Genomic DNA, 14,797 nt, shown 5'->3' with positions numbered 1-14,797 from the left:
TTATGTCCATCCACTCTCTCTAGATAACATACTTAGATGAGGTAAGGTGGGGTGAAGGACCCGTACAGACAGAAAGATAATATTCTGCCAGTTTTATTAACTGGTGGTGAAAGCTGCTTGATTTACTACCCTCATGATACACTATATTAGAATAGGTCTGTTGTATTATGCGTAAGGAAATTGCGGTTCTTGTGCTGACAGCTTTTTTAGGGAATGTTGGCTATTATGTCCACAAGCCCAGGTAACCTGAGTAATGGGCACTTGACCAATGCTTCTCCCAGGTTACCTGTTGGTGCAAGGAAAGAGGTCACAAGGTACATATTCGAAAATGAGCTAGTAGGCAGACTGCTGGGGTCATATATATATATAAGTCTTTAAAGAGATAAAAATGTATTATTTATTCAAACTCATATCATTCAAAACCTGTTATGACTGTCTCTTCTGTGGAACACAGCAGAAGATATTTGGAGAAATGTCTCGGTGGTTTGTGTCCATACAATGGAAGTCAATGGGGACTCTGCAGAAGAAAAGAAAGTAATACATTTTTGGAATGACATGAGGTTGAGGAAATGATAAAACTATCACTTAAAGTTTCTCTGTGGAAAGTATGTGAAATGTAAGCCACATCCTATAAAAGCAATCACATGCTTTTCTATAAGTAAACGTGGCCAGAATTATAGTTGTCTACATGCGGCACAGATCTTTTCTAATCTATTTGGGGCTAATTTGATATAGGATCCTGATCAAATAACAAAACCATAATCATGATAGAATCAAATAAATAATGCTGGAGATTTTCTCAGAAGAAATAAACTGAGAATTTATTGGTGTCTTTGTATTTAAAGTCTATTTTTTTCATTATTTACTCTGCTAATGTTTGACAGCCAGAAAGTGCCAAGATACCTTTTTTCAAAATTTTGTATATATGTATTTCTATCATTTTTCTTTTCTTTTTTTAATTAAAACATATTTTATCATTCATAAAATCAAGTACATTTGGCTTGATTATGTTTTTAAGTGTGGCTTAACTGTCCAAATAGGTTTTGGGGTCATGTACTGCATTTTTCTTACAAGGGGCTCAACGTGACAGATTAGAACACAATTTATTTCTTTAGCATCGCTCACCCTAACCCTAACATCACAGCACAGGTGTATATTACTGCCGTCCTTCACTGTCAACAGCACTTAACATGGAAAAAAGCAGTTCATGATGAACTGTCAGCTTGTGCTAGTTAGCGGTCTTATAGTAAAATATTTGATGTGAGTATACTGTAAAATACTGTGTTGTTAATAATATAAATGGCCATAGTAATGATTTTGTGACTTTCAGACTACCAGCCACCATCTATTCACCCACTATTTCCCCACACATCTTTAAAGTATGAGAAATATATTCCTTTATCCTGCAGTTTATTGTCGACTAGCTCAGAATGTGCATTTCGCTGCCCTTGGCTCACTCATCGAGCTAATCCTCTTAAAAGGAGTAAATAATTCTGCTCAAATGCCTTTCTTAATTACTTTAATAAATGGCTATTTCGTAGAAGAAAGTTACTGGCGATGATGGACTGTGACCACTGAGGATGGCTTTATTGGAAATAAGACAAGCTTTTCTGTGAGACTTAACACAGCTAATGGGATTGACTGAAGTCTCTCTCAATTATCTCTCTTTTTCGATGGCTGACATGAAGGGAGATCAAGTATAAGACCTTGTCTCATACTCAGTACATGTTCGGACCCCGATACAGTGTAACTAGCACACAGCAATAGGAAACCTTTTTTAAAATTCAATTGATGATACATGCACTTTTTTATTGATCACCTTCACGTCGAGTCTATAGGTAATAATGTTTACATTCATGTCTATCTCTTGGTGTTGTTTCTGTTTCTCACTGATTAGAAAGACAGCGTGCTGTGGGTATGACAGACAGAATAGTTGTGTAATTCATGGCTCCACGTGGCCCAGCTGTGAGGTCTGATATTGTATACCCTGTGGATGGGAAAGGGGTGGAAATGGCAGGGCTCATATGTCCATCTGTCAAGTGGTGGGACAGGATAGAGAGAGACTTTAATTGACAGGTTAAACGGTAGGAGGCTATTGGACCTGGAGGGAGCAGGAGTAAGTCAAAGTGTGTAACAGATGGTCTGTAGTGTGTTCATATCCAGCTCAGGGGCATCTAGTTTTGCAGGCCAGTTTTACGATTTAAAGGATTAAAAAAAACTCAAAGCTGAGCCATGTGTGAAATGGCTTTTCAAATATCTGAAAATGTAACCAGGTTGATCCCAGTTGTGGGATCCCACAGTTTTTTTCTTTGTGATGAAATGTTATAAAATGAACAAAACATCCCACAATTAACCATTTTCCAACCCCTTTTGTTTCATACATCTTATTTATGGCTACACTCTTAAATAGAAAGGTGCTTAAAAGGTTCTTCACAGTGATACCATAGAAGAAGCATTTTCGGTTATCTCTTTTTTTATGAAATGAAGAACCTTTTTTCACCATAAAGAAACTTGGGTTATGTAACCATTAAGACAAAAGAGGTTCCTCTGTGTCAAAGTACAAAATATATTTTATATATATTATAGTATTATATTTTATGATACATTTAATTGGAAAATGTATGCTCCAGATGTAATTGAGTTACTGTCCATTATAGCGGTAAAGTAATCTGAAATTGGGTAAATTTCATGAGAAATGTTTAAATTCAAATTTTCAAATATATATATATATATATATATTTTTTTATTGCAGTCTCGGAAAATCTGAGCTCAGATTGTGAAATTGTTGATATATTTTTTGAAACTCTAATGAAGACATTCTTTTTCTCAGAAGAGACAGCTAGTTTTTTTGGCACTACTTTTCATTGATGTCTTGAAGTTATCATTATAATCTGTGATTTTTCCTTCTTGGTTTGTCACTTCGAAGATGGATTAACCAAGAAATAATTTAATTCACTACCAAGCAAAGCCTACATCATGTGTACCGTCACTCTGAAGCAACAGTATCACAAAAGTTATATTCTGACGGAGAATCAAACCCGTTGTAATCCAGTTGCATGTTTCCAACACAGCAGTATTTTACTGGCCCATTTTGCTAGTTTCAAACCTATTATCTGGCTTATTCCATAGAAGTCAGTCATGAATAACAATCATGAAAGATTGAAAGATAACAACAACAGCTGGTTACAAGAAGGTTTGTTGTCCCACACATTATTTATAGAACTGATGTCTTGCTTCGACACACATACTGCTCTTGAATGAAACTCCACCCTAAGATGTCATGACTGACTGTTTTATCATTCATGATGATTAAAGACTATGGCCTTAAGCCCTGCTGTGGCGTCTATCGCACAGCACATCAGTTTAAATCATGCTGCAGGTGCCCTGTGACCTGCTTTTTTTTATTTTAAAGAGATGGAAGAATCCACTGCTACTTGGAAATGTATCTTTTCATTGAAAAGTGAGATATGCAATAATGTGGATTTCTGTACAGTTGTAGATATTTTCTGTTATCCTAATGATATATTTTGTGATAATGCTAACTTAATAAACAACATTGCCTTATAAACAACACTGTTTGCTTGGCAAAAAAGCAATGTTAATGTATGTAAATGCGTTGCTAGGCAGCCAAAAGATAGGTTGGAGTGCCCGCATGGGTCGTCACAGTGCATGGGTGGTGGCTAGATTGTTGCTAGGGTGTCAGCGGTGGTTGCTAGGTTATCAAGGCTGGTTGCTAGGGGGATTCGTACTGAGCCGCGTCTAACAAATCTACCCCAGGATCTCCTGGATCTGCATCCCTCCTTCCATGTCTACCAGGCGAAAATTCTAATTTTGATCACCTTAAGTACGAGTCATCAAATGTCAAAGCTACACAAAACATGACGCATTTGACTATGTTCACGATTTAAGTGCATAATATTTCTTCTAACTGACAGCGATGTTGATCACCCAGCATGTATTATCTCATTAGGCACGAGAGTCATGACAGAGGAACCTAATGATGTTGATTCATTTTAGATCTAGAAACAAAGATAGATACTGGTTGGACAGTGTTTTATGAGGTAAAATCTGCAGCATTCTGTGGAATGTATTTAAGCGTGTTCTAACTTGTGACTGTAAGCGCGAAAACTAAATTAGCCAAAATATTTAACAAACTATGTCATGGGATGATATATGTTTGTTCTTTGTAAATCTGTGGCACATAGTTTCCATATGGGGCTTCTCATCAGCATCCAGAGATGATGCTCAATTCTTTTATTTCCCAAGAAATTCAAACCTTAAAAGCGCATTTTATGTTTATACCGTTTGAAACTAATGATCAATTATTGTTGCACAGCCTTGGTGAAACGTTCAGTGTATCGCATCATAACTTTTAGTGTACTCTAAAGGTGGTTTTCCGTATCCTTGGCTTGTCTGAGTACAAACAATACCTGCAAATGATATCTATTGTATGTGTAAATAAGGTTTTAAAGTCTGTTTCACATTGGTTACATGAGACCTGTTGGTACTTTAAACAACCCACAGCTTTGCCCTGCCCTTGTAGCTTAAGACTGGCTGAACCAGTCACCTAGCACAGGGGAACTGTGTTTTAGTACGTCTAAAAGTCCATATTTTAGGATTAAACGTGACCCTAGAGGCTGTTTGTGAAAGAGAAAGCCGTGAGAATATGAACACATGCAAAACAGGTGAAGTGTTTGGTAGATGGTGTCAACTGGTTGGAAATGAACTCATTATTATGTTAGTGACCTATGCGATAAGTATGATGCATTTATAGGCTGCACTGACCCAAAAACACAAGCAATGAGAGCTTTTGTTAAATTGTCGATTGATTTGTCAACTTGTGGCGTTGGACCTTTTTCCATTTCATGTTTAAAGCACTTAATAACAAATTAAATTATTACTGAACGGACTTCTAATCCCAAACTTTGTTTACATTTCCTGGTGGAGTCAGATAACCTGAACTTAAATGACAAATAAATCAAACAGCGGTTGGCTTTTTTATGTGCATGCTGTTTACCAAATATCACAAGTCACGTAACACCAGGATAGAAATTCACCGCTGTTTCCTATAAAGTGCCTTGGGTTCAACGCTTGGCTAAACAAGACGGAAGAAGTTTTATTGGCATTTATCATTTGGCCACTAGAATGTTTAGTTTAGTCTTTTCTTCCTGTCTGAAAATATGTGAATGTCTACAGTGTCCTCTGATGGGAACATTTGCCAGATATCATGTGTCAGAGAGGAATCAGCAGGATTAGTAGCAAGTGAATGTGGGATATTATTCATTCACACAAGTGACGCTATCACATGTAGATCTGCTGTTGTCGGAAGGTGACCAGGACAAGATTTTATGTCTGTGTGCACTGTTTGTGCTGTTGTATTTTTCACCTTAGTTCCTATATAAAGTGCTGCTTCCTTAACTTCAAGCTTTTTTGTTCTGCCCTTTTGTTTACAAGATTGTTTAGTCAAGTCTCCTTATATTGTTTCGGAGCTTTTATTGTAACTCTCTGTACTTTCATTTGTAAGTATGTTTTGAGATTACACCCCATCTTGTGTCATCATTCTCCAAAGGATGTATCCAAAAGAATATCTCAAGAGCCCCCGGATGAGAGTGATTGTGAGTGCATCTCTCACTCGGTGACTATTTGCGTTATGACAGTTGCAAAAGAAGGACACTAAAAACAGCAGTGTCCTGTTAAATAATGACACGAGCAATGAATGCATTTCTTATGCATTCCTATGTACCTCTCCTTTGTGCAGTCATTTAATCTAAAAATATTGAAACTAGCAGCATAGAAAACATGTGCACTTAATTTCCTTTGATGTTATTCTTGTGGTAAAGTTGGTGAATGCTAAAGAAGCATGTGAACTGATTATTTTGTAGACATACAGTTGAAAGAAAAAGTATGTGAACCCTTTGGGCTTACTTGGATTTCTTCATAAATTGGTCATAAAATGTGTTCTGATCTTCATCTAAGTCACAACAATAGAGAAACACAGTCTGCTTAAACTAATACCGCAAAAACATTATACGTTTTCATGTTTTTATTGAACACAACATGTAAACATTCATAGTGCAGGGTGGAAAAAGTATGTGAATCTTTGGGTTTAATAACTGGTTGACCCCCCTTTGGCAGCAATAACCTCAACCAAACGTTTCCTATAGTTGCAGATCAGACCTGAACAACGGTCAGGAGAAATTTTGAACAATTCCTCTTTACAAAAGTGTTTCAGTTCAGCAATATTCTTGGGATGTCTGGTGTGAATCGCTCTCTTGAGGTCATGCCACAGCATCTCAATCGGGTTGAGGTCAGGACTCTGACTGGGCCACTCCAGAAGGCGTATTTTCTTCTGTTGAAGCCATTCTGTTGTTGATTTACTTCTATGCTTTGGGTCGTTGTCCTGTTGCATCGTCCATCCTCTGTTAAGCTTCAGTTGGCGGACAGATGGTCTTAAGTTTTCCTGCAAAATGTCTTGATAAACTTTGGAATTCATTTTTCCATCGATGACAGTAATCCGTCCAGGGCCTGAGCCAGAAAAGCAGCCCCAAACCATGATGCCCCCTGCACCATATTTCACAGTTGGGATGAGGTTTTGATGTTGGTGTGCTGTGCCTTTTGTTCTCCACACATAGCGTTGTGTGTTCTTTCCAAACAACTCAATTTTGGTTTCATCTGTCCACAGAATGTTTTGCCAGTAGTGCTGTGGAACATCCAGGTGCTCTTTTGCAAACTTCAAACGTGCTGCAATGTTTTTTTTGGACAGCAGTGGCTTCCTCCGTGGTGTCCTCCCATGAAGTCCATTCTTGTTTAATGTTTTCCTTATTGTAGATTTGTCAACAAAATGTTAGCATGTGCCAGAGATTTCTGTAAGTGTTTAGCTGACACTCTTCTTCTTCTTCTTCACCTCATTGAGCATTCTGCGCTGTGCTCTTGGTGTCATCTTTACAGGACGACCACGCCTAGGGAGTGTAGCAACAGTGCTGAACTTTCTCCATTTGTAGACAATCTGTCTTACCGTGGACACATGGACATCAAGGCTTTTAGATATACTTTTGTAGCCCTTTCCAGCTTTATGTAAGTCAACAATTCTTGATCGTAGGTCTTCTGAGAGCTCTTTTGTGCGAGGCATGGTTCACATCAGACAACGCTTCTTCAGAACAGCAAACTCAAAACTGGTGTGTGTTTTTTATTGGACAGGCCAGCTTTAATCAACACATCCAATCTCATCACATTAATTGGACCCCAGGTTGGCTGACTCCTGGCTCCAATTAGCTCTTGGAGAAGTCATTAGCCTAGAGTTTCACATACTTTTTCCACCCTGCACTATGAATGTTTACATGTTGTGTTCAATAAAAACATGAAAACGTATAATGTTTGTGCGGTATTAGTTTAAGCAGACTGTGTTTCTCTATTTTTGTGACTTAGATGAAGATCAGAACACATTTTATGACCAATTTATGAAGAAATCAAAGTAAGCCCAAAGGGTTCACATACTTTTTCTTTCAACAGTATATTGAAAAATGAACCAACATGAAACAATTGAGTGAGTGTGAGGGAATTCAAATAAATTAATTAGTTAGAGTTGTGTAGAAAAATAAATAAATATGAGAAGTGCCCCTTAAAATCTTTGTGCACGCCCCTGTAAACGCAAAATTGATATTTGTACATATTCTTTCAGTGACCAGGAACTGTCACTTACCAGCATTATGAACCAATATCTCCTTTTGTGTTACTCAGAACATGATGGGAAATAAAAATATTGCACAATTTTCAGTATCTTCAATATCTTGCTCAATTCCTTCTATTTTGTAGATCTCAGATCTGATTCATACTTGAACTTGCAAAGATTCAAACCTTCTGCCTCTTGAACCATAAATGCAACTGATCTCTGAGGTTCTTATGAAAGAAAGTTCCTTTTAATATTGATTCATAATGAAACGCAGTGATGGAGCTGATAAATGGTTTGGTTCACAGGTAGACCTGTTTATTGTGACACAAGGGCTTGGGTTACTGGTTCAAGTAGCTGTTGAAACAAACTTATATTTCTCCTGTTGTGCGGATGCTCACAGTAAGGTTTCCATTCATTAAAGAACCTCTTAGCCCTCTTACACATCATTTCAGTAAGAGAGCCTTTATTAGGATGAGCAGATTTGAGACTCGACACTCCTTTTCAATAAGATAATAACAGGCAATGAATGTTTTATGCACTTCCCTTTGGGAAGTTCTTTTTAGAAAGATTATTATTACATAATTTCACTTTAATAGCTGATATTGACTCAGGTCTCTCATCCTTAACAAGATTTCTAAACTGCACTTCCAATAGATTTTGTATTCATGTCCTCTTTGGAAAGTTGATCCTTGAACCCTCTTTAGTTATTTATCGCATTTAATATATGTCACGGTTATTTTCAGCTTTATAGTTGGGTTGAAGAGGCAAACCCAACAGTTGGGTTATACATTTATCAATGATGGATTGTTTAAGCCCATGGTTGGGTCAAAAATTATCATGATGAGTTAATTTAACTCAACGGTTGGGTTCGTCCCTTTTTGAACTTATCATGGGTTGAAAATAACCCAGCATTATGTAGAATATTATTATTTAGATCTGAAAATTTTGAGTTTGATGGCCTAGACACATCTTTGTAAGCTATCAGTCCCAGGTCAGTTCTTCACTTGGTTCCCACGCAGACTTTCCACCCATCAGTATTAAATTGCTTTGCTAAAGGACTGCACACACCTCCTCTTTATTAAAACTGTGAGTCGTGACTCCTTCCCTCTGGACAGAGTACTATGAAAAATTATTTATCATCATTTATCATATTTATTATATTTACCAAAGTCATTTGTCCTGGTAGATTTATATAACTACCTTGAATTGCCACTGTGGGCCATGTGGTGACGATCGTTCAAACTTTGTTTGTGGCACTTGGGGACGAAAGGAAGCGTGTGAAAAAATGTGAATAACTTTTTGGTTATTTCACTTCCATAATCATTGTTTAGAGAGAAGAACCAGAAATGTTAAACAGATGACTTTAAAAAAACGTGAGTTCAGGTGATGCTTAGACTGTCCTTATCTGTATTTCCCTTCTACCTGATTTCTACTGGATAAACAGCAGATTATTTAAGTGTTTGTGATGCTTTGGTTCTTCTACTTATTCTTAATCTATACAATAATAATAATAATAATAATAATTAATAATACAAGTCTAGTTGACCCGAAGCTTGTTTTCATTGAATCCATAGTGTCTTAATGGTACAATTTATGAAATTTAGCTGCATCTAGTGGTGACATCGCGAATTGCAACCAATGGCTCACTCCACCCCCTTCCCTCGAAGCACTACGGTGGCTCTCACAGAACTAATATGTCACAATTTGCTTCTTTGCTGAAGGAGATAATGTATTTACGAAACGCGCTCAGTAGAGGAGTTTGTCCGTTTAGGGCTACTGTAGAAACAACATGGTGAATTCCATGCAAGAGACCTGCAGTGTATAGAAATAGCTCATTCTAAGCTAGTAAAAACCCTTCATTATGTTAGTCTTATACACCTCTGAAGACATAGTTACGGAAATTATTATAAGAAGAGTGAAGTATTTTAACTTCACACCTTCCCTCACAGTAAACAGATGCTGAAATTAACTCCTGGAAAACAAGAAACCCTTGTGGTCCTGCCAGAGCTTTTTAAAGCCTGCTGTTGCCAAAGCAGAACGTTTTGATCTTCATTACATGTGATCCTTATTCCTATGGCCTAACATCATGCAGGATAAAAATGGATCATTTGGTTTTATCTAAAGATGCCTTTTTCTGCCTTCAGCTGATATCCAAGAGTATTTGTTTATCGTCTGCCAGAGGCTCCAGGAAAATATCATAATAGGCTACATCTCGGCTTCTTCGATCTCTTAGACCCCTTTAACAATCTGTGAGGTTTATTAGCAAGATGCTGGTTTAATGAGAAATTCCACATAGACAGAAGATAATCCTGGCCCTCAGGCTGGATTTATACAAAGAAAAGGTAGGGCTCGTCGCAGGCCCTTGAGCGCTCCTCACTTACTATCATTTACCAACATGAACTTTGGAATACAGAATAGAAACTAATTATCAGCTGTGAAAGCCAAGAGAAGAAAAACAATAAAGCCCTTGCTGCCAAAAACTACTTTCTTGATCATTTAGTCATTTTTAGCAGACACTTTTCAGATCAGTATTTTGCATTCCAGGAAACTAAACATCTAAACAAATAACATCTAAACTAAAAGTGTAAACATCCTTAAAACAAGATACATGTACTGGGGTTCTTAAGTATGTTAAGTTTAAGATTTAAAGGTACAGTTTGTAAGAATGTAGCTTTAAAATATCCAAAAACCATTAGGCCAATGTTATATATTTTTTCAGCTGAGTACTTACAATATCTCAAATGTTTTCCACTGCTTTTAAATCCTTAGAAAATTGCCATTCTATACAGTGGACCTGTTAAGTCGCCTGTCAATGGCGTCATATCCGTGTTACCCTTTGTTACAGCCTTTACTGACGAGCAACCACGTGACACTGTCGTAGTCAGATGTGGAAGTAGTTTGTACCGTCGGTCCGTCTAGAGTTATCTCAAATGATGTGGGTACGTTCAAAATACTTTTACTATAATTGATTTGAACACACCATCTAATTGGACAATAACTGTTACATCTTTGACTAACAATTTAGTTTTAAACCTTACATTACTCGGGTCTAATTCATTGTAATGAAATACAATTATTTCATCAAACGCAACATTTATAAAACTTTATTACTTTATCTCTTCAGCTTACATGATTTCTCGTTCCCGTCTGATTGATGTATCAACGGTACCATCAGCTTGCTTTAAGCATAAATCAAATTGTATTCTTAAAGCAAGAATCTAATGGTGTAATGTAATTTGAGGTATATTCTCAAAAACAAGTCCAGTCATAGTGTTATTCTCACGTGTATTCTTCTTGTTTTGGAGGTTTAGATATATTTGCTGGAAAGCGAGATTAAGAGAGATGAGAATAAGAAAAATTCTGAAATCAAGACAGAAAAAAAGTCGGGGTTGCCATCCAATGGTCACTCAAAACTTGTCTAAAACTAGCCCAATGACTAATCAAACTAGCCCCAAAATAGCCCAAACACCACAATTCAAAATATGCCACTCTCATACATAAAATACATATTTTACAGTTGCTGTTCTGCATTAGACACTTCAATCAAAGAAAAAGATTGTATAGCAGTATTCATTGACATATAATTTTTACATAAATTAAATGAACTTACCTCGAATTCACAACTGTTGAACAAAATCCTATAGGAAATGTGGTTATCCTTTTTTTGGACTATTTGAATGAACTATTTAAAGATGTATTGTTCGATTCAGTTTTATTATTGTTAGGTCAGAATATGCATTTGATACAGTAAATTAGTTCAATACACGCATTTAGTTCTACTTTAATTTATAAATATGTCAAATTTCAACCCCCGAATAAAAAAGAGTTGAATAACTGCAGTGAATCTTATTTTTAATTTAAGGTCTTTTACTTTAAGTTTCGCTAATAAAGGTTTTTGTCCAGCGTGTGCCCTCCTTTTTTCAGTTCATACGTTTTTCAGACCAATAAATCTTGTCACAGCAATTCATTGCCATCTTGTCAGTTTTAACTTTATGCTCTGCTTTTTATGACAGTGAGATTCTGTCCTGGGTGTTTTGACAATCCATAAATCAAGACTTTCGTAACATGTAGAGAGATGGAGGAAGAGGAAGCATCCATTTCGTTTTTAGATTGACCTCTCTCTTACATAATAGAAAGATCATCCATCGTTCTTCTGACTTGCTTGGGCATATTCCTGTCTGACAAATGATTTAAATCCAGAGAGAAATATTTATTGCCTTTGAGGAGAAGTGGAAAGATTGCATATGCATTTTTTGTACCTAGTTTAGAGATTTTGTAGTACGTACTTGTATCGTACTCTGTATCTTTTTGTAGTAGTTCCACAATCTATTTAAGCTTATGTGAAAGTCTCCTTTTAGACCTGTGGCTTCTAGTGAGATCTCATGTGATCCATTTGGCATGTTATCATCCCACTTAAACCCACTGATATAAACCATGTAAACTGGCACCTAGAAAACATATGGATTACCATGGAAATGCTTGGCAACCACTTCTTCATAGATCACAACTACCATCTGAGATACTTGAAAGTAACCAGAGAAGTTTCCAGTAGTCCATCATAACCTTGGCTAAACTCATGATCTTGTCGCCTACATTAGCACCTACTGAGTCTCAAACCACAGATGAGGTTCTGGTTGCAAAACTCATGGCATCCAGTCAAAGATAGATGTAATCATCATATTGACTTTAAAAGACAGTAAAACTGATGTCACAACAGCAGGGGCTACAAACACAAGTTAGGTAACAGTGGCATTCAGGGTCAAATATTTATTGAAGTGTGGGCTAAGAATACAAAAACCACAGTATATGTGAAGTCTGGTGAACCATGTAATATGACTACTTGCATGGACATGGTAACTGAATGAAGAGAGGAGTTTAATGTTAACAAGACTGTTGGCAATTCCTGTGTAATTTTCATTTCTTAGCACATATGCATTAGAATATTGAGATACTTGGGGCGACAAAAGTTTGAATTTGGCTTCCCCAGCCTAGAGAAAAAAAAATATTTGAGTAAATGGAAAATTTGTATTTGAGTAAAAGATCCTAGAATATTTGAGAAGTGGGACAAATTTCTCAGTTTGTTCGGCATTCATTCTCATTGCTGTTTAAGAAAAGTATAACAAAATCATATAATTTGTGACTTCTGGCTCTCTTTTTGCATTACTTCTCTGGGTTCAAACAGATTGTGGTGAATATTTATGTGTCTGTTTTTCAACCCAGTAATGCCCTTGAAGTCTCTGAATATCAGTGATTAAAAGCCGCTGGTCCAAACAATGACTTTGGCTGATATGTTTAAATGCCTGCAAACATTCTTATCTGTGATCTGGAAGGATCACATTTATTTTTATCAAAACCGATGTGATTTCTCATTACGGTTGCATTTGTTGAAAGTAACTGATCATTTCTGATATATTTCACCTATTAAAAGAACTACAGAGCCATTAAAACGGCATTTTGTGCCACTCTTCTAGTTCTTGATAAAGAGCAGGTCCTCATAATCCCCCCCACACACACTCTCAAACACTACTTATATGACAGCCGTTTTCATTGCCGGACGCCGGTTTATGATCTGTGCTATAAGTGCACAATGCGTGCACGTGTTGGTTCCCGAGTCTGAAATATATTACAGGTCCACTTTAGCGTCAAGGCTGTTGTTTGAAAGCCAACCGCAAGTTGCAGATTTTTCCATTTCCAGTTCTGCCATCGTCCAGTTTAACGTACCTCACATGTAATATATATTTCACTTATTTTCAACCCAGCGTTAGGTCCAGAAGGAACAAAGACGGACGTCGGGTTAAATTAACCCAGAAAATGGCTTATATGTGCATTTTTTGTTTATCCCTTTTTGGATCTGGTGCCAAAAAGAAAACTATGCATCGTTTGTTCTAAGATTGTAACGTTGCATAGAGGATCTATCTATAGAGAATTGTTTTTAATGGGGACATGGACAAAATATTATAGTGAGTTTGCAACACTTGATGGTGGATGAATTTGCAATAAAATAAGCTAAAAAAAGAACAATCTCTCCTTTTATGAACAAACAGCAGGCGTGAGAATTCAACAAACCACTTGTTTGGACATTCCCAGTAATGCATTGAAGTCATGAGTTGGTTTGCTAACTGTTACAGTGTCATGCAGGAGGTTGTATCTTCCTCCATAGCTGTCAGTGCTCTCTCTTAATTCAAACTTTATTGTACAGTTAAGCAATGTAAGGGGGAAAAAAATATTTGAAGCTCTAGGGAACATTTTATTTTCTCAGAGTTCTGTTACTCATCTCAAACGCTATATTGAAAATGTTCCCTCTGTGCTTTTCTTTTTAACTTCAGCTATTAAATGACACTATAGCTGCTTAGAAAAAGGCTCCGTTTTCTCCTTCCTAAACATGTCAAACTCAACAGTGGACCGTGTGTTTCTTACTGGCTCACCATTGGCGGTGAATACACTGAAGTAAATTGGCAGCTATAGCTACGGTATGAGCCAGTCCACCAACCACCAGCATTGGGCTTCTGCCAGAGATTTTGTACTGTGAGGGGAAACCAGTTTAGAAACTCTGTCTTAAAGAAATAGCCGGTGTAGATTAGAAAACCATTTTGTTTTTCCAAAACAGGATATAGAGAACCAGAAAACCAGTATGGATCTTCATCCATTGAGACAATGTCGTGTTGTTACATATTAAGTGATTTTTTTAGAACATATTCTACTTAGAGTTATTTTCAAATTATTTATAGAATATAGCTGTGATAAATATCTTGTAATGTTCCCTAGAGGGAAGTTGTGGTTGAGCAGAGAGAGTGACTTTCACACGGGCGTTTCTCCAGAGCTTTGGATGTGTTCATCCCGAAATAGCGCCATCAGATGCAACAGCATTCCTCAGCAGCTCTGCGTTACACATACGACACTGGATCCTCCATCATGCCTTACTTGATGCTTTAGTACTGCATTACTCTCTCATTACAGTGCTCTCAACACACTCACACACTCTTACTCCAAACCTGTCCAAATCGTCCTCAGCTGCCTGGATTACATAACCAGCCCTCTGTGGGCAGCATTGCTCAGATAATTTGGTATTGGAAGATTTTAATGTGAAATAGTTAATTTCATATTGAATTATTTGACTTTAAAGTTTCA

At 37.0% G+C, this 14,797-nt stretch overlaps 1 protein-coding gene and 1 non-coding gene across 4 annotated transcripts in view; one reads left to right on the top strand and one right to left on the bottom strand.

Moving 5' to 3' along the window:
* The window catches only part of wnk4b (WNK lysine deficient protein kinase 4b), a 47,312-nt gene that overhangs the window by 2,297 nt on the left and 30,218 nt on the right, over positions 1–14,797 (top strand). The gene's annotated exons all lie outside the window — the stretch shown is intronic.
* On the bottom strand, positions 13,913–14,034 carry LOC130427015 (small nucleolar RNA SNORA16B/SNORA16A family). The gene has a single exon (XR_008907263.1). It is a non-coding gene; the product is annotated as a small nucleolar RNA SNORA16B/SNORA16A family (small nucleolar RNA).

Source organism: Triplophysa dalaica, chromosome 7 (genome assembly GCF_015846415.1).
Source record: "Triplophysa dalaica isolate WHDGS20190420 chromosome 7, ASM1584641v1, whole genome shotgun sequence".
Lineage (NCBI taxonomy): Eukaryota > Metazoa > Chordata > Actinopteri > Cypriniformes > Nemacheilidae > Triplophysa > Triplophysa dalaica.
This window is presented reverse-complemented; position numbering and strand designations above follow the sequence as displayed.